Here is a 19,633-nt window from a genome sequence, read left to right on the forward strand (position 1 = left end):
TTTGAGGAGGTCCTTCCTGCTAGCAGAACGGCCACTTAGAGCGACTGATGTGCAGCCTGTGAAAAGACCAGACAATTCTCCTTCCTTTAAAGCAGATACAAATATGAATATGAATCCTCATTTCACAGCCCAGTTGAAATTATCCTGTTTTGTCTGCAAATGGGCTCAACACGAGTGGCTGTGCGTTACCGTGACGACAAGGGGCAGCGCAAGGGTCTTACTGGTTAGACTCAAGTGGCAGCCTCAAGTCTAGAAAGAAATGAGGTGTAACTTCACTGTTGAAATTAGCATTGTATAGTATGGCATACATAGTATGACTCATTTTTAAAAAGTAAAGCAAGTAATATGAAGCTTTTAGTAATCCTTTGACTGTAGTGCATATTGCTGTCTTTCTCGTACCCTGATTGTTTCGGGCTGTGATTATTTCCCCCCTCATCATCAAACAGAATTTCGGTCTTTCACGCTCATTGCGTATCATTGTAACAGGTGGCCCCTCTGATTGATAGTCCTTGCTTCCCAGATGTGTACATCTAGTGTGTATGTGTGTCACATGCAGCAAAATTGAGAATGCATTTGCCATGCAATGCTCGTGTTTGTTGAAGTATGTGTTTGTGTGTTTGAGTGTAAACACATGGTTCAGTAGATGTGAGTGTCCGCATTTTGGCCCCGGGCTCCCTGACAGGGGACAAGATTGATCACTTATGTATTGTGAGCCTTTTTCAAATTAAGGCACAATAGCTTTTCAAATGTATGACTTCATCAGATACTGTGACATTAATGAAATGTGTCTCCTCAAGCTCAGACCATGCATTTTGTTCCACGACAAGCTCTTTGCTGCACTGTGTCATTGTGCTCAGCTTTCGCCAGTCTGAGTGATTAGATATTGGATGATCTCCTATAAGTGAGCTCATTGTGGTCACATTACAACAGTGTGGTCTTACTTTGTCGACATGCTGCACAAGGATATCAGCCGCAATCATGCATCTCAATGTTCTCCTGCACCTGAACACTTTATTTTATCAGTTAAGTAAAACAATTTGAGTTATTCATCCCTGAATAAATCACATGCATTATGATCGTCTCACGTTAGAATTTTTTTTTCAGTAAAAACACTCGCAGTGGCAGCCTAATTTAAAAATTGAGAACGCGCAGCTGTCAATTTCGCAGTCCATGATATTCATACCATTGAGCTGTCCCAAAAAAAACCCCGACAGAGTGCGGATGGGAGTTCGTCTCTGTGTGCCCTGCGATTGGCTGGCTGGATGGATGGATGGATGGATAGGCACCAAATTTAAAATAAAATGAGAGAAACCACCTTGATTGGCCATGATTGAATTAGGCTTGGACCACTCCCACACCAGCACAGCCCTCTGTCATTCAGATCTACTGGTCTGTGCTTTATTATAAAATGATCAACATTGGGGCATAGAGTATCACCACACGCCGCAGAGGATTTACACTGGTCACACAATTCAAGCCCTTAATATTTAATCATAAAGCCTTTACTTGTGATAACTGCATCAAACCTGTGACTCTGTGACATCACCAAACGTTTGAATTCTTCTTTTCTTTTCCTAGCGTTCCAAACAGTGAATAAAATACTTCGTTTTGGCAAGGCCGTATCAATTCGTCTGTATCACTAGTGTGCAAAACATTTCTGTAGCCTTCTGAGTCAATTTTTCGAATAACATCATTGAAAATAGGTGAGTCTTTCCTACACGAGTCCATGCAAGCCAAGCCCATGTATGGACATCACCTCCACCATTCATCACAGATAATCTCTGAACATAGAGGATGTATGGAAGCAAAAGGTTGCCTTTCCATAAAGTAAAGTTTAATTTTCCATTAGGACATAAAAGTTCAGTGAATTATCATTGGATTTTCTGCAAATTCCAGTCTGTGCTTCCTAATGGTTGCTAATGAGTGCTTTGCTCTTTTGGTGTAGTGTCTGCACTTCTGTGCATGTAGTCATCTGCAAAGTGTAGGCTGTGATACAGCCAATGTCTGCTACTTAGTGGTTTCTTTCATCTTCAAGACATTCCAAATGACTCAATTGGCTGTGGCTAATGTTTGTGCAATGGTTCTGATTTATATTCTAATTTCTTCTGAGCTCCACAGTGGCTTTGCCCACCCATATACACCACTCTGCTTTTCAAGTAGGTTGCACCATTAACTCTAAATGGTTTCATGGTAAATAGGCAGAATTTAAATCTGGTCGCGCGGCATGGTGGAACACTGGTTACATGTTCTACCCAGCCCTGCTTGGGTTTTCTCTGGGTGCACCGATTCCCTCCTACTTCCTAAAAACAAGCATGGTAGGCCTTACCGCACAAAGACTGCTGGGATAGGCTCCAGAATGCCTGCGACCCTCGTGAGGAGAAGCAGTTCACAGAATGGATAGTTGGAAGGATGGATGAAATCTGACACTTAGACATAGACAGTCACACTATTTATTATTTAATAATTCGAGTGCTTGGACACACGTCGGCAAAATTACAGTAGTCACATTTCCTAAAAACTCGCTCATGACCTAAATAGGCTACTTCAAACAAAAAAAGTCATCTGTTGTGTATCTATCTGATCCAGATGTAAATGTCTGGTAAAAAAAAGAAAAAAAAAAAAATGAAATGTTGACCCCCTGTCTCATAATAATGTCAAACCCTTACAGGGGTCTTAACATTTTTTGGCGAGACCACCTGCTATTAAAAATATTTTCCAAGTATACAAAAAAACTGTCAGCTCCCAAATTTACTATTTTGAAGTGGATAGAAAAATCTGTGCATACTCACTATAATTTGACTTTCTAGTTAGAAGAACACCATACACATGGAACTTTATAGAGACATAAAAACCCAACTCTCTGCTCTTTTGTGCAGACTTGTGACACATCGAGGAATGGCTTTGGGGTCATCACGGGTCATCTACTGTCAACGAGATGTCAGCACAGCCAACTTGGTGGTGAGTGCAGTGTGCTTTGACTTCACTGAAAAACAACAAGCACAAACACACATCCGCGCGTCTAAAAAGTGCAGTCATGGTTCCTCTGTCCCCCTTGGCAAAGGAAAAATTCATATGTGTAGATGGTTTACACCAACTCCCTCCTTTCTACACCTGCCAGGACAGAGCCTTGTGCAACACTTCAGCATCTGTTTGCACCCCAAGGGTTCAAATTTGGCATTCAGATCTTTCTGATTTGCCTCTGGTTAGTAAAACACTTTATATGATCACTAAGCATCCGTCACTGTTGGATTCAATCCAAACAGCTTCTGTGTGTAGAATCATCAGCGTTGTTATCTTATATGGTGTGTGATGAGCGAGATGTTGCTTCTTAATGTGCCGTCTGCGCGAACCCTGGGAATGTAGGGGTATCACACGTATGTGGTTTTCACTGTCAGTGTGTTACCAATGGCTTTGTGTAACTTAAGAGCCATGACCTGATAGGAAAATCCCACAGTGGCCACTGTGTGTTATTTCAAGTATTATCAATGGCTGCCGCTGTGTTGCTGCTACAGCTCGCACTTATTACAAGAGTATGTGAGTCTGCCTTTGGTATACAATATACGTACAGTGTAAAGCGCTTGTGTGTTGTTCTGCGTTTTTGCCCAGAATTAAAGAGGCAATTAGTGCATTCTCAGTTCATTACATGCATGACAGTGTGGCTTGCTAAAAGTATGGCTTGGTAAAAATAGCAGTTAACCAATGCTACGATTGCTATTCAATATTGAACCAGCAACTTCTCCACACAATTCATCATCTATTCTGCAAATACGAGACACTTTGCATTTGATCCTCTTTGGATGGTCAAAAGCGAAGTTAGCTCAAACAAGCAGTTGCTTGAAACGAGTGGCGCCTACTTTTAAAGTTGACGTTGGGAGAATAATGGCATCTCTGGCCGCGTTCACATACGCAAGGAGCTTCGACTGTCCTGTGTCATGGAAAATCAGCGCTTTTAAGAACACTCAAACCATAAAAATGCAATGCCAACACGAAAACACATGTCAGAAGTCGCCGTGCCGATGCTATACAGAGAATTGAAGAGAGTGGTTTTGGAGGGGTTGAGGTCGGCACAGAGTGTGCTTCTTACATGTGGCAGTTGGACCGACCCTTACATACGTAACTATCACTTCTCATTTCTTTGAGGGTTAATTTTCTTTTTACTTTTCAATACAGAGCTGCCAATGTGGGTTTTTGTTTGTACTCCATCTGCACATATACGTTATCGTGCCAGTTTTTTAATTTACTATGACAATTTCCTAGTGCAAATAAGTTGTAATAAGTTTATTATTATTAAGCTTTTTCAGTGTTATAGTACCAAGGCGTACTACATGTATTAGGTAAGCAACACGGCATGGAGCTGACACATTTTGGCTATACATCAAACTCAAGACTCTTTATTTTATTGAATTCTATTATTGAGTGGCAAATACATTGTATGGGACTCGTAGCGAGCTTCATAGTGTTACTGGTGTGTGGTAGGCGTGGCAATGCAGTGCCCAAACCCCTGTCAAGAATTTGCGTGCAAATGAGAGGATAGTCTAGGAAGTTTACATAATCACATGGGCTGTATGGCAATTAAAGAGTCGCCCCACTCTAAAGGTGTGTGTTTCCAGCAACATGTTCATAAATCAAAGCCACCACTTGCGCATTTTAGTATCAGAGGTGTCCGGCCAGTTGTACCCTACCCCCAAGTTGATTGCAATATCATGTTTTGCTGCATTTTTCTTGTGATATGTGTTCAGTGATAAGATTGACGGTTATCATCCTCTGCCATCCTTTACGTCAGGGGATGGGTGCTAAACAAGTTTGTATGGCATGTATCTGTTATCATGGTCACCAATATTTGATCATGTGATTGGAAAAAAAGTCTTACATGATGGACTAGATTAAATTGTGCTGCTTAATAGAAACAGTTTCAGAGACACCGAGTGTGTCAGCAGGTGGGGTTGTTTTATCTAGACTCAACTACTGTGTGTGCACCTCAAACCCTAAACAGATTATCAGAATGAAAGCTAGCACAATGGGAATACTAATGTGTTCAAAGGGTGTGAAAACATTCCTGTTATCACTATGGAAAACTCTCCCAGCTGTCATCAGAAGGAGGAAATATTATGAGTCTGTCTGCCTGCAAGTGTGTGTTATCCTGGGACAAGCCTGCTGTGTTTATTTTCTGAAAGAGAAGACATTTAGCGTTCACATCACACAGTCCAGGGTCCCATGCTGTGCATCTGACAAGAGAGAGACTGGGTCACAAAAAGATAAAAATAAAATCAAATCCACAAAGATATTTACTAAAGATTATTAATACAATTTCAAACAAATTGTTACCCAATTTACAAATAATACGATTGTTAAAGACCCCCCCCCCCCCAACTCACACACACACACACACACACACACACACACACACACACACACACACACACACACACACACACACAAAGGCAATTGTCAGAGACACATAAAAGCAGAGGAAAGGTAAACAGAGTTTCCAGATGACCATCCACGTTGGGATCTCAGATTACAGGAAAACTTTTCCAAAGCAACATTCTCATTTTAGTTTTTCCTCTCTGACTTTCTTGCAATTTGGAACTCCCTCACATGTTTCCATTGGGCAACAGAGTTACGAGTTATGGCTCCTGTTTTTGAATGCAATATTCTTGAAAGCACTTTTCATAGTTTTTCAAGCAACGTCTAAGGCCTTAGGAATATAATACAGCATTATTATCTTCAGATTTCCCTGCCTGTCTCAAATATATTTTCCTATCACCTCTAAAATTTCATCCCGTTTGATGAATTGAGTTCGTGATAGAATCAACTAAAAAAAAAAAAAAAGCAACTGCTGCTATAACAAAGTACAATACAAAAGATTTAAAACACATAATTACACATATATCTAGAACTCACTTCACAAAAATTCTTTGTTTTAGTTCAGTCTTTATTAGTTTTAGTATTAGTTTTACTAAGTGCAAGCTAAATACAAAGGTCACTAAGTATTATTTAATAAAGTAAAGTTAACTGCAATTCTAAAAAGACTGTTTGACCTTCCTTCTTCTATCCGGACATATACCGAATACTGCAATACCGAAATAAATACATAAAAATTTAAAATGAAAGCTGCGTGATATTGATGAACAAAGATTATAACAAAGGACATTTCGTTATAGGTAGATTTGGGTAATTTTATAAAAAATGTTTGATTTGGTTTCAGTTTTTTAGAAAAAAAACCCTGAAAAGTACTTTTAGTTTTATTACTGATTTCTGTTAAATTTTGTTGTGCTTGACGTCACTTGCATTGGCTGAAGCGGTTGAAGTTGTCAGAAACAACTGCATTTTTCAGTGGAAGCAAGATCTGGTCATGCAGTGTGGTGCCTGCCTTTTTTGAAGGCCATTGTTTATTTGTCCATGTTTACACGTTTGAGACAACGTGAATTAATATATTTCTCAATTAGCTGTATCTTGTGTGTGGTAAAAGTACTGGTGTCTATCTTTGCATGAAATCAACTCAATTCAGGCAATACGTGTTATTGTTAAATCATGTGTAAATTCATCAGATCGTATCACACGTTCAAATGACACAAGCCTATAATCTATTTTCTTTTTGTCTACACACAATCGGTGTCCGCACATGTACTATAGCTTGATGGTTGCCATTATGGACAAGAGGAAGAGAAAAAAAAGAGCCGAGATAAAGTTGGGGACATAATGAGCACAGACACAAATAATGTTTATGAGGTAAGAGACGCTGATATCAGATTAAATAAATCAATTAATCAAAGTCAAGCCACTTTCCATAAGGAGACTAATACAGTCAAAAGAGACAGACCCGTACTTACGTAATGATGGGTATGTCCTGTGTTGGTACTTGAGTAGTTGCAGATATCTAAGTCAATATTATTTTTAACATTCATGTCATGTTTATTTGAACAAACCCTGTCACCCATCCCCCATTTTGTCATACCTTGTCTTGATCTTAATAACGATCACCGCAGGAGGGTATTACCCGCTTGCTCATAAATATATGTTCTCAGAGTGCTGAAGTATGTGAACCATCAATCAGCCATTTTTCACAAGATAGCCTTTTAGTGTACTGAAGCACACTATGAATTTGAGACCTAGAATTTTTCAGAGTGCACTTCTAACCCTGTCAAAGGAAAACATGTCACTGCAAATTACCTGAAGCCATGGTTCTATCTCTGCTGGGTTCATCTGGGCTGTCCTTCTGGAAGAATGACGACTTGTGGTTTTACCTATACATCATACGCTAACGTGATGCCCCGGGGTGGGAACATACGGGTCCTTAACTGACAAATCTCTGTCAGTGTGTGCTCTTGTTCTTCTAAGACTCACTCTTTAAACACCTACCAATTTAATGTTTTTTCCCCTCCCCTTTTGCTTACAAAACGTTTTTCTTTATCTGTCTAATTCAAAACAATTCATGTCATGGGTCTTGCTGAGGGATCAGAATTTAGCGATATGTCCTTGATCGACTATGAGGAAATCCTGAATTAACTTATTATTCAAGATTTTTTTTTTTTATGGTATGAAGAAAACCAGTTCTAAATTGACGTTTCAATAGCAGAGTAATGCCTGGAGGAGTGAAAGCCTGCATGGATGCAGCTCAACTTCACTTTATGGTTGTCACGTGGATTTTTTGGAAACAGCAAGTTGAAACTGACCCAACATTGTTTCCAAAGCATTAACCTGTATTTTGCTAGGACAATTTATGGCATTTGTGATAAGATTGTCATATGATAAGACAATCGTATCCGGTGGCATCAGCTTCTCACGCTACACTTTAACTGCTGTGCAGTAGCCTCAGGCTTTATACAACTGTCAAGACAGAGTACACCACTGAGATTAAAGTTTTGAAGAGGAAGGGCATGAAAGAAAGCGGTTGTTGTGAAGTACATGGCATGTGACGATTCACTTCATGGGGTAATGGGACAAACTTGCACCAAATAATAAATATTAATTGTCAATTGACATAGTATTATGCAAATAAAACAAATCTATTATTATTGTTATTATTAATATATTATTATTTATATTGATTTTTTTACAGCTGCTCACTACTATTTTAGGGAAGTCAGTAAAAAACAGTCTCCAAGGGTAACAGCAGAGGTGTGTGCATCAGTAAATTTTGCAGGTCCATCATTCATCCTTTGCCAGTGCTCAGCCGTCATCATCAGACCATAATTATTTCTAGCCGGGCCAGTCCGTCTGTCCTCAATCAGTCAGTCAGTGAACTTTTTTGTCTTTTACCTAAAATTTACATAAGTAAAGGTAAAGGGAGTTATGAACACTTGAAAGCAGCAGTCAATATTTCCCGCAAAACCTTCAAGTCTGCTAAAAAGCAAACAAAAACGGTCTGAGTAAGCCTGCTAAAATATCTAAGCTTTCTTTTGGCTTAATCAAAAGAAATTTAAATGGTGGCAGTTGAATGCTGACTTCCATTTAGCAAGAGTTTAAATGTGATTGGTTGATTCTTAACACAGCCACATCATAGTTATGAGTGTGTGTAAACTAGTACAACCATATTATGTTAGTTGTTTATTTTTATGTTCCACTCGAAGTGTTAAAAAAAAAGTTGTGTTGCACAGTACATGCAGGCCACAGGTAAAAACAAGTCCTGTACAGATTTAGCTTGGTCTTCCTTTTTTACATCATAAAAGAATATTTGCACTGGGGTATGTAGACTTTTTTCATCCCCTGTATTTTTTTGCCTTACACTGTGTATTTTCACTCTGTGGCAGTTTTATTTTTTTTCTCAAATGTGCTTTATAACGTTGCTGCTAAGTGAGGAAAAGATTTGGACAGAGATGCACACAGAAGAATGTTCCAGCAAAATAAGTGACAATGCAAATACCAAAATTGTCTCAGGGTTGTGACACTGTAAGCAGAGCTTTCTTCTTTATCCTGTTTATTTTATTTGTGGCTTTTGCGAGCTTTTATTTACTATGTGGGGATAAGTGTTTTCTATCAGAGCACATTATGATGGTGAGGACGCAATCCTTACCAAAATAGTTTTACACTCCCTGTGTTTTTTGTTTCTTCCTTCATCTTGCTAACCGCTGCTCTGATCTTGCTGAAAGTTTCTTTTTCCAATCTGAATTGTTTTTTTTAAATGAGTCAAGGGAGATGAACAGCTTTTTGGGCAGGCGGGACGGAGTCCTACAATTAATAGCTGAACTAAATTATTTACATGGCCAGAAGGTTTGTGTGTTTTCCCCACACTCCATGACAGTTATTATATCCATATGTTTGAGATTAGACTCGTGCAGGTAGAGGAGATGGGAAGTAGTTACCTGATTTTTACAACTTCTTTTACATGCTTGCCTTAAGATATGATTTATTTAATCTATAGTAATTACGGTTTAACTTTTAGTGCCAAGGCTTGGCAAGGCTTCTGTATGTAATAAATTAGTTTTACTCTGGGGCTGCTGCTTTATATTATGACTCCACAAGCTAAAGGACTGAATAAAATGTAACTGGGCTCATAAAACAATGATAAACATTATCTTTTAACATCATCTCTGTCCTTGTATTTGGATTGTTTGAAAAAAAGTTGCCATATGAAATCGTCATTAAATGTCATTTAAAGGTGGAATTCAAGTTAAGGTTCAATATGCTGATAAAACTTGCGCAGACATTTTTGTTGTTGAATTTACTCAATTTCATCTCGTCAAGTAGTCATCAATGTTTAGGAAAGTGAGGCAAGGCTGTTCAGTCGTTTCATGGAGGTGACACTTATGCACGTAATAAATGAATCATCGAAGTGGCAACAAATGTGTGGGATTGAATTAAAGTCAAGTATAAATTCAGAAGTGTCATTCAAAACAAATTTACAGATTCATGGACAATCAGTCAATCGCCTTCCGAGCAGTCTGTCTCCCCACCTGCGCAGAGCAGGTCAAGGTCAAATATATGCAACCTTGCTGTTCAGACTCCAGTCACATTGCAGAAAATCCAAGACGTATCCGATCTAGGACCACATATGAAAGCGACTCAGGTCGGCTTTAAAAAAAATAGGAATTGAGTCGTTCAGACAAAAAAGACAAAAAAAATTGTGAATTTTATACCTGCATTGATGCAGATGAAAATTGAGTAAATTTAACACACATTTCATTCATATTAACCCAGATCTTGAAATTAAAAGTATGTCCAGGCCTTAGAGCTCAGTGTTGGGTGGAATCATAGCCACTTCAAAAATGACACATTGCCCTACAAAAAACACTGAGGGACAAATGGAAGTGCAAATTTAATTTTCTTTTCATGTACGTATCGATATATTTTTTCTATTACTCCATTGCTTTTAGGCTGTTTAGATTTCTGGCAGTGAGATTCTCTCTGACTGGAACAGATGTTGTGCTTGGACCGTATTGACTTTGTTCTGGTGTGACTGCATCAGAGGTTGTGGTGTAAAAGAGTCTTCTGCCCTGAATGCTTTCTCTCCTTTGTGATCATAACTTTAAGGCCAGAGGTGGTATTGAGCCCAGTCCGCCTCTCTCCAAGCTTTGGTTGCTGCCACAAGTGGGTGTGGATATTCCTGCCCGAACAAACACCTCCTTGTCGAATCACACAGTATTGTATATCTAAAAGGGAATCGGCTATCGACTTTTTGATCCGTGATACACATGTTCCCAATTGTAGAAATCAAATCCAGATTTCCTCAAACACAAAAGAAACAATCATCAAATAAGGATATTGATGATTCCTTACTGTTAAAATCTATTTCTTAAACCTTCTCTGAAGTTGATTGAAGATTTCTCGTCCTATTAAAAGACCATCACAAGTAATAGAGATATAAGGAGCACAGTCTTACCGTTACAAGGTCAATGTATAGTTTGGCAGCTACCTTCAGAAAAGTATGTTCATTGATCTGCAGTCTACATATTTCCAATCTTCTACTGTATGGTTTTGTTTACATAAGAGACATAAACTGTCGAGAAATTAGATCGATTGTGACTGTAAATCCGTAACCTTAGAACATTGGAACATAAAGGGATGGTAGTTTATCTTCACATTTTTTTAGGACTTTAAAAAAATCCCTTTACTTCCCATAGGCTATGTTAGAAATGCCAGGGCCTCCATTGAAACAAATGAGAGTAGGCAACATTCAACTAAATGGACTCCACGACTCATAACCGGTAAAAAAAAATTGACTACAGGCTTCAATATTCCTTCCATTGGTAGATGTGAAATTATAAATATGGTTAAGTATTGTCATAAAAAAATGTTTATACTGTATTTGCAGCATTTTTATGTCTTTGAAAACATCTGTGCATTTGCTGCGCTGTAATTTATGATATCACCACTTAAAGCAACAGTGAAAAATCAGTGTCCCGGCTCGCCATTTGTGATATCTTATGGTGCATACTGCAGTGCCTGTGACTGCACAGTTTATTTGATCCCGCCCCATTTGATTGGTGCTTGTTTGGAATGGAGAGGCAACAGAGGCCAGGAGGCCAGAGTGGTGCAGGGCCAAGCTGTTCTGGAACTTGTAATGGAAAAGCGTCTTTAGTCATATTTTTACTGGTCACACTTCATATTGGACAACATTAAGGGCAATGGAATTAGGTTTGGACTGGAATTTACAGTATTGTCATAGCTAGCTTCGTAAGATCACTTTCTATTTGTATTTGATGATTGAAAAAGACATGATTTACAGGATCTAACTAATGCTCATAACAAACTAACATATCACTACCAATATTTTGAATTGTCAGGGCAAATCCCAATACACTGTATGTGGTGTGTATGGTGAAGACTCAGTTGCTGTTGAGCAAACACATTTGCCTTGGGCACAAATTTATATTGGCTCGTAAACTTACGAAATACCCCTTTTTTTTATTGCAGAAAATGCCAAACAAGGTATGTCATTTGTTTCTTTTCAGGAGTGAGGTTAAATGGTAAAAAGGTTAGTCTGTCTATATGCTGCAGGGGTCCCTTTTTGACTTGATTGTCAAGAGATGAGACGACTGTTGCCTTACTTATGTACATATGAAAACTGGGGTGCTGCCAAAGCACACGCAAGGCTGCAGCACATTCCAAAATGTGTCTCCACAAGCAGCCTTTTTCACTCCATTTTAATTTTTCATGTGCTGGGGGGTATTTCTTGTGTTTTGTAAGGTTAATTCATACACACTATTTGACAACTTCCTTTTGAGCGGTTTGGCACGGAAAAAAACTGACATAATAAAGAATACGGTAATGATTACATTTTAATCACAGCTAATGAAGCAGTGAGTCTGTGAGAATATGTCCCTGCAATTACAGGATATCTGCTACATTTGAAGCCCACGAACAACACAACAGCCAGTAATTAGGTGCAGCGTCAGTGTTATTCCAAAAATGCATCCTGTTTTGTTCTGCTAATCTTCATTCCATTTAAATGGAAATAGATATTTTTAAATGCTAACAAGATCCAGTACAAAGGGTTAATAGTGTGGGTATCAAAGCAAAACTTTTGTAGAGCTTTTTTTATTGTAAGGCTCAATTACACTTGAATACTAAACAAGAGCAGAAGTTTGTGGTGGTAAGGCCAGAAGAGATTTTCCATATCGGCACCACAAACTAAACCATAAGAGAACAGAATCAAAAGTAATTTGAAATGACCTATGCTGATTTCCATCTCAAAAGACAATAGTAATCATCCCTGCCACAAAAGAGCAAAACTGTGCATGAACATGATTTTAGATGAGAAGGCAGTTTTAAGTTTAACTTTCTATTTTAATTTAATCCAGTTATGGTCCGTCGCTTTGTCATGCAGTTTGGATGGTCTCTCTGTGTTCTTGCAAACGGATTTGTTGTATTTGTTGTATATTGGATCGCCGATGGAAAGTATGTTAAGTGACAGAGAAAAAGAGGGAAAATAAATCTTTATATCCAAAATCTGATCTGCTGAAAAACTCAAATTTTCTCCTTAAGGGATTTCCTGAGATTACTAAAAACAAACACACACACGTGCAATGTTCACTTCTAGAGGCAATAGATTTGCAGAATTTTAATAGGAGCCTTATTAGGACCCTTGTTTGGCCAGGATTAATAGCTTCGACATCCAAACAGATTCAATTATCTAAGGTTAGTTTGTAGACGTGGCACAATATTGGGTATGTTGTTGGAAATATATTGGGATCTCCTGGAGAGCTGCCAAAACACAGCCTTTCTTAAAGGCTCAAGTTCAGCAGAGACAATGACCTCATTTAGTTGTTTTATTTTGCCAGTAAGCATTTTCCTCATGACGTTATGGTTTCGATAGCTAATTTGGGGTTTTTACTCAGTTCAGCAACATGTTGTAAATTGTTACTAAATTTAGTAGATGTTAGGTGAAGCACAACAAATGCTTTAGGGCGCAACCAAAGTAATGTAGTTTGCCAACAAAGAAGAACAAAAATTCATGCATGTATGGATGCATAAAATATTTTTATTTATTTATTTATTTTCTTGGTAAATGGCAATGGACGATTAATATCCCAGCAGATTAAAAACAACAAACTTAAACAAACTTACAATTAAATTAGAACAGTACTTTTAAGGAAAAGAACATCTGCATCTGCATATTAAATGTAAATTTACATGGGGAGGTACAGAGTGAGGGCACAACAACAGAAAAAAAGGCAGATTTAAATCCTCACACACCTCAAGTCAATCAGTATTCTGAAAACTACACTTATTCAAACAACTAATTAACAAATGGTTATAGTTTCACCCCTATCAATAGTAGCTCAACTGTATGGACAAACCAATGTGGACAACGAAGCTTGTTGGAGATGCTTGTCTGCTTCCTGACTACTGTCAAGGAACCTATCTGGCAGACAGGACTATTTGTAATCCTTTGTAGTTTAGTCCTACTTTGCTCTGCTGTTTTTTGGGGTTCCACTGGGTCCAAGTCAAGGGCCACTTCGTTTTTTTTTTTTATGTATTCGGTACCCCAAAGTTCCATAAGAAAGAATGGGGACTATAGAAAAAAAATATATTTTGAAGAATATTGTTGGCAGTAGGTTAAAGCACATATTGAAGGGATTTTACTGTGGATATTTAGCAGCAGTGCCTTTGACATTCTCTCCACTCCGCAGAAAGCTCTTCATTTGCCTGCTTTGGAAAAATGTGGCAAATTGTTTTAGACAAATTTGCTACGTCAGAATGTCTGTGCTATATTTCAATTCACTGGAAAGAGTCACATTTTTTTTAACCATACTAACATTTTTTTGATACGCCTTTTAAGATCGGTCTATAAAGTGTATTTCTTGGATACTTGAAGGGAAAAATGTGAAGTGTCAAGAGCTTTGTTAATGAATCCTAAAACTACTTTACATCTTAAAAATAGCATTGATATCCAGGAGTTTAAAATATATATGCTACCCCTCCTACACGCACGCACGGAAACGCACGCACGCGCGCACACACGCACACATTTCATTAACATAAACATGATATGAGTAGATTCTTACTGTCTTTAAACGTTAACTGTTATATAACTAAAATTAGGAAATGTGAATCTAAAAACTAAATAGAACAGAATGCCCATTCACTTAAAGTTTACGTGGAACTGAATTGGCAATATGATGCTTAGTCAAGAAGATTCTTTGGCATCACATCTTCATCTTAAGAACAGTTCGACATACCATTTTGGTTTCTTTGGTAATGATGTTGAGAGTCCATTATCAATTATAGTCTACGTAGAAGCATCAACCATAAAAAAAAGGAGGTTTAGCGACAGACGCTTTAATGGAAAATATGGCAGAGGCACTTCCTGTAAGGAGTCAGACTCATCTGTATGAGATTTAATCCTCCCCCTAAACATTAATGTCATCCTCACATCATTCATCATCTATATCTACATATAATACTGAATACATTCTTCATATAACACAGGCTGTGGTCCTGGCAGGGGATTTGTGGGGGAGAGGGGCTCAAGGAGCGGTTAGGAACAGACTGAAGATAAGCGTCAGCAATGTAGTAGCGCAAAAACGTTTTGTTAGTTTTGGCTGACATATTGTCGACTTTAAATGAATGCGTCATGTACCAGTTCCCATCTTTCTGTCAACCATCTTAAGCTTTATTTAATCAATCAATAGCATTTCTTTCTGTCACTTATTCTTCGCCACTATATGACTGATCTTTTCCTGGATCAGACAGTCATCTCTTTACATTCCCAAGCATTCTACCCAATAACGTCACATATCTGCGATTTGTCTGCATCTTGTCAGTGCTTGTTTCTCTTCAGTCTTTGTTAGTCCATTTATGTCAATACTAGCTACATTAAATTGAGAAAATCATCCACTTTCTATACCACTTGTCCTACTGATGAGTCTATCCGAGCTGACTTTGGACGAGAAGCGAGTTCCGTTCACACACATTCATTCACATCTATGGACATTTTAGTTAATCTAACGCGCCAATTTCATTCATAAAATCGGACAAGGGAACACCTGGCCACATATATTGACCTGAATTTCAGCTCTTGTGCATAGAGATTTTTGGCTCATCTTTTTAAAATATTTTAATAGTCTATACTGATCTCTGATTTGAAAACTAGTCCTTCATTAGTTTGTTTTGAAGCTTATACTGAATATGATATGAGGCTCTCCACCAAAGGAAACTATGACTACGATGCATCCCGTGACAAAAATGAGTTTGACACCCCTGCTCTAGAGTCGAGACAACAGATTTCAAACTCAAGGCCCGAGGGCCAGATACGGCCCGCCACATCATTTTAGGTGGCCTGCGAAGACGAATTGTGCATCGAATTCAACTCCAAAATTTCAAATCGTTTTCACTTTTAAAAAATAGAGATATTGTTATCAATTTTTATTACCATCAATTTTTTTGATTTGATTTCAATATTTCATTTTTAAATATTTGAAGAGTTTTTATTAGTCTATTTTGAAAACTAGTTATTCATCAGATTGTTGTGTAGCCTATTTATACAATATGAGACGTTCATACATCTATTTGGGTTGACAATTTTAATGGCCCTTTGAAGCAAACTATGACTATGATGCAGCCCGCGACAGAAATAAGTTTGACACCTCTTATCTAGACCATCTCCCAGTTGAAGCGTAACCGGTGATGCAACAGAAGAAAGACCCAAAGTACAAAAGTAAATCAACAACTGAATGACTTCCACAAAAGGAAATACACCCTCCGTAATAGCGCAGTCAGACATGACCTCAACCCGTGCATGGCATGACCTTAAAAGAGTGATAAACACCAGCTTTCTCAATAGTATTTCAGAGATTAAACTCAGAATATATGTTTTGCACTTGATAGTGTCCATCTGTTCAATTTAACACTTCAATATATTTTATATACCGAAGAATTTTATATTAGACACTTATTTTTATGTATTTTTAGTCTTTATTAATTATTAATTGTATTTATTGCAATTTATTTGTACTCTGTTAGCCTGATACAAGCAGGAAAATATTTCAAATATAGTATACCTCAAACCCTGATGTGTTACGGGTTTGGTTTCTTATTGAATTAAACTTCAGTAAGTATACACATCTAGGTCTAATATGCGTATTACCAAGATGGAATGGCAAATGAAGAGTGAATGTTGAAAGTTGTAGCGTAAAAAAAATGTGATGTGATTTATCTACTTAAGTGTAGGCATGCGTGTGAGTGTGCGTGGTCCCATTAAGACTAAGCAGAACCTGATTTAGAACAAAGCCAGGGGGCAGAGAAGAATTCAGGTCATCAGAGAATGAGCCTCCACTTAGTAGACAGGTGGACAGGTCGTAACAGAGGCCTCATTGTCCCTGGCTTACAGAGGCAGACAGGTGTGCCCCTCGCCCTCAGCACTCACCGCCAGCCTGGCAACGTGACCTGCTCTTTGATTCTTTGCCTCATCGTCACCATCTCTACACACATGCATGCATGCGCATACCTACTGTTCCACTTTATTTCTGCACCTTGAAGTGCATGCAAATTTTGCAATCTTAGTACTTATGGGTGGGAAAGAATTGGGATATATATTTATATATTTCACTGTTCTGGCTCTGGCCAACACGCAACTATGTACCCGTGCTCACTTGTTGACTAGTTTGGATTTTTAATATAATGAGATGGTCTTGTCTAGCTTCTCTCAGCTTTGCATAACTGGATATCCAGCCAAAATCTGTTTTATCACATCAAATAGTTCAAATCACTTTCTCTGTATTTTGGCTATAGACAGAAAAACCTCTCAACACTGTCAAGACTGAAGCGAGTTAAAATGATGTTTCTCTAGGGCTGAAGCTAAGTGCTCACATATGCCACTAAATATTTTATGCAGTTCATACTTGAAGAAAATAAACATGAGAAAATAAGACTTTTCACTAACTAGTGAACAAGTAACTGGTTTTCATTTTTAGTTAATCCATAGTTTTACTTAAATTTAAATTGTGCAAATTGTCTTTTCTTAAAAAAAATATTACTAGGTGAGATTCTGAGCCAGAGTATTTTCATGTTAAATTATTTCATCCCTTGTGTTATATTTTTACGTTTCATGTTTGTTTTCTTGTACATTTACTTCAGTATCTAATTTATTTCAATACATTATCATGATAATATTGTTGAAGTATTGTTGCCATAATATTGTGTTTTATATTGGTTTATAATTTATTAGGAATACTGTCAGTTAACACAACGGTCAAGTTGACTGCTCCTCCCTGGCTGGGCTTGGATCACATCCAAAAGTTCATACCCTTGTTATTGAGCAGCTCCAACAGTTTGCTCTATCCTTATACCACCTCAAGCATCACCCTTGCCACAACATGCTGGACATCTTCTTGGCTCTGTGCCCACTTTCATGATCCTGTCTTTTAAAGCAGGATTAGATGTCTGTTATCTAGTGTTGTAGTTCAGAGTTGTGATGTTTTGTTGCTGTGGTCGTACAAACTTTGGTGTACACTAAAATGAGAGCCATACCAGACCACCAACAAAGCCTAACTGGTAACAAAAATGTCTGGCGTTGTGCTTGTTATGAAGAAAAAAATGTGGCCTGAATAGCTGTCTTAAGGTTGTCGTCTTTCCGCTCAATTTTTTTCTGTACATTATTTAAAAAAAAGTTCAGTTTGAGCTATCAAAGTAGCAAATATTATTGAATTTCCCATTGCAATATTTTGATAATTTATACTTTTTTGTTCTAACTGTATTCAGTTTTCATTGCCAAGTTGAGTCAAGCAATCATGAGCGACTTTTTCCTTCTGCTACTGCAGTTTACACAAACTATGCCAAATAATATACAAATTGGCATATCACAGCATATAAGGATGATACATACATTACAATAAATCTGAAGGATTTTCACCTGTATCAGCAGAATAAATGTATCTCTCCAAGCAAAGAAATACAAATGTGCTGTCATTTGCAAATGTCATGTTAATACTGGGGGATTAGCTCTGAATGTTGTCAATTGTTATAAAATCAGGGATTTTCCAAGTTTTACATGGACATGCAGAGGCCAGTGTTTTCAGTTCTTCCTCCCAATAATGATTGTCCATTACACCGAATCATTATTTTAGTTGTAGCGATTTGGGTTTTATGTCAAAAGCTGATTATGAGATTGGAAATCAAACTTTTGCTTTTAGTTTCCAGTAACTAGCATCTGAATCTGATAAATTTAAGACACCACCTTTTGTGTGAAGCAAAATTTTCACATGAGCAAAAGTAAAGGAGCATGTGAATGACAGGTGCGTTTTGTTGCATAGTTGTCTTCTGAAAAAGTAGCTAATCATACAGTAAATGCTGATTCATTACTGGTTAGCAGTGTGAGTGCTTGTTCCATTATGTTTACTCACTTAAAAATCTTATCATCTAGGAGTCGAAACTGAACAGTTGTCATGTTGGCTTACATCAATCACGGATAGCGAGCTCCCAAAGCATTTTTCAGCACATTTAAAAATATGCATGTCTGTCCTAAGCTTGTCTCTCCACTTGCAGCTGTGTGCATATTTATATGTGCATCCGTTTAAAAGTGGAAATGACTGATCATGCGTGGCACATGGCTCCCCCCCTTGTCTTTGACTTAAATTCAACATGACATACATTTTTGCGTGCAATTTAATATTTCCCTCGAGGTGAAAAGGGTGGCAGGCATGAAAGGAAATGAAGGAGTGAGATCTGAAAATTGATGAAAAAAAGATTTCATTGTCAGTGAATGTGCAAAACAATACCACGCCGCTATCGCATTGCACATTAGTCATCTATCATGACACAAGATGAACTGATCCTTATCAGATTCACATGTTCATGCTCCAAGCCAGATCTTTATGTACGTATGTCTCAATTTGTGTGCACTGTGCATAATCAAAATCAAAATGTTGTATGTGTCAAATATTTGTGTCAGGATCTGTCAGTGTAAATTGTGTGCCCATATCAACAGTTATGTGTGTGTGTGTGTGTGCAGGTGTGTGTGTGTGACTGCAGTTATTATCTACAGTATGTAGTATGAGGCTGCACATAGTACGTTTATGCAGAACTAAGAGGATAATTTTCACCCTATCTGTCTTTCACAATATCTACTATAAAGACTAAAAAACATTCCATCACATGTCAAGTAATACATGCAATAAATACAAACAAATAAAAAAGCTTTGATTTCTCCTTTTACACTTTCACCACATATTGTTCTCTGCTCTGGACCGAC

At 37.8% G+C, this 19,633-nt stretch overlaps 1 protein-coding gene across 6 annotated transcripts in view; it reads left to right on the forward strand.

Moving 5' to 3' along the window:
• Window positions 1–19,633, forward strand: part of znf469 (zinc finger protein 469) — a 160,242-nt gene that overhangs the window by 48,200 nt on the left and 92,409 nt on the right. For 4 of the 6 annotated variants that reach the window (XM_088377676.1, XM_088377678.1, XM_088377677.1 and 1 more), the window contains one exon: window positions 2,877–2,958. The exons of 1 other annotated variant lie outside the window; for it this stretch is intronic. The gene's annotated coding sequence lies outside the window, so the exon portion shown is untranslated. Of the gene's footprint in view, window positions 1–1,612; window positions 1,704–2,876; window positions 2,959–19,633 lie in introns of those variants that run through there. One more of the 6 variants, XM_088377682.1, reaches the window with a different exon arrangement.

The sequence above is a fragment of the Syngnathus floridae genome, chromosome 6 (assembly GCF_059516105.1).
Source record: "Syngnathus floridae isolate MCC-2025c chromosome 6, RoL_Sflo_1.0, whole genome shotgun sequence".
NCBI classification, from domain to species: domain Eukaryota; kingdom Metazoa; phylum Chordata; class Actinopteri; order Syngnathiformes; family Syngnathidae; genus Syngnathus; species Syngnathus floridae.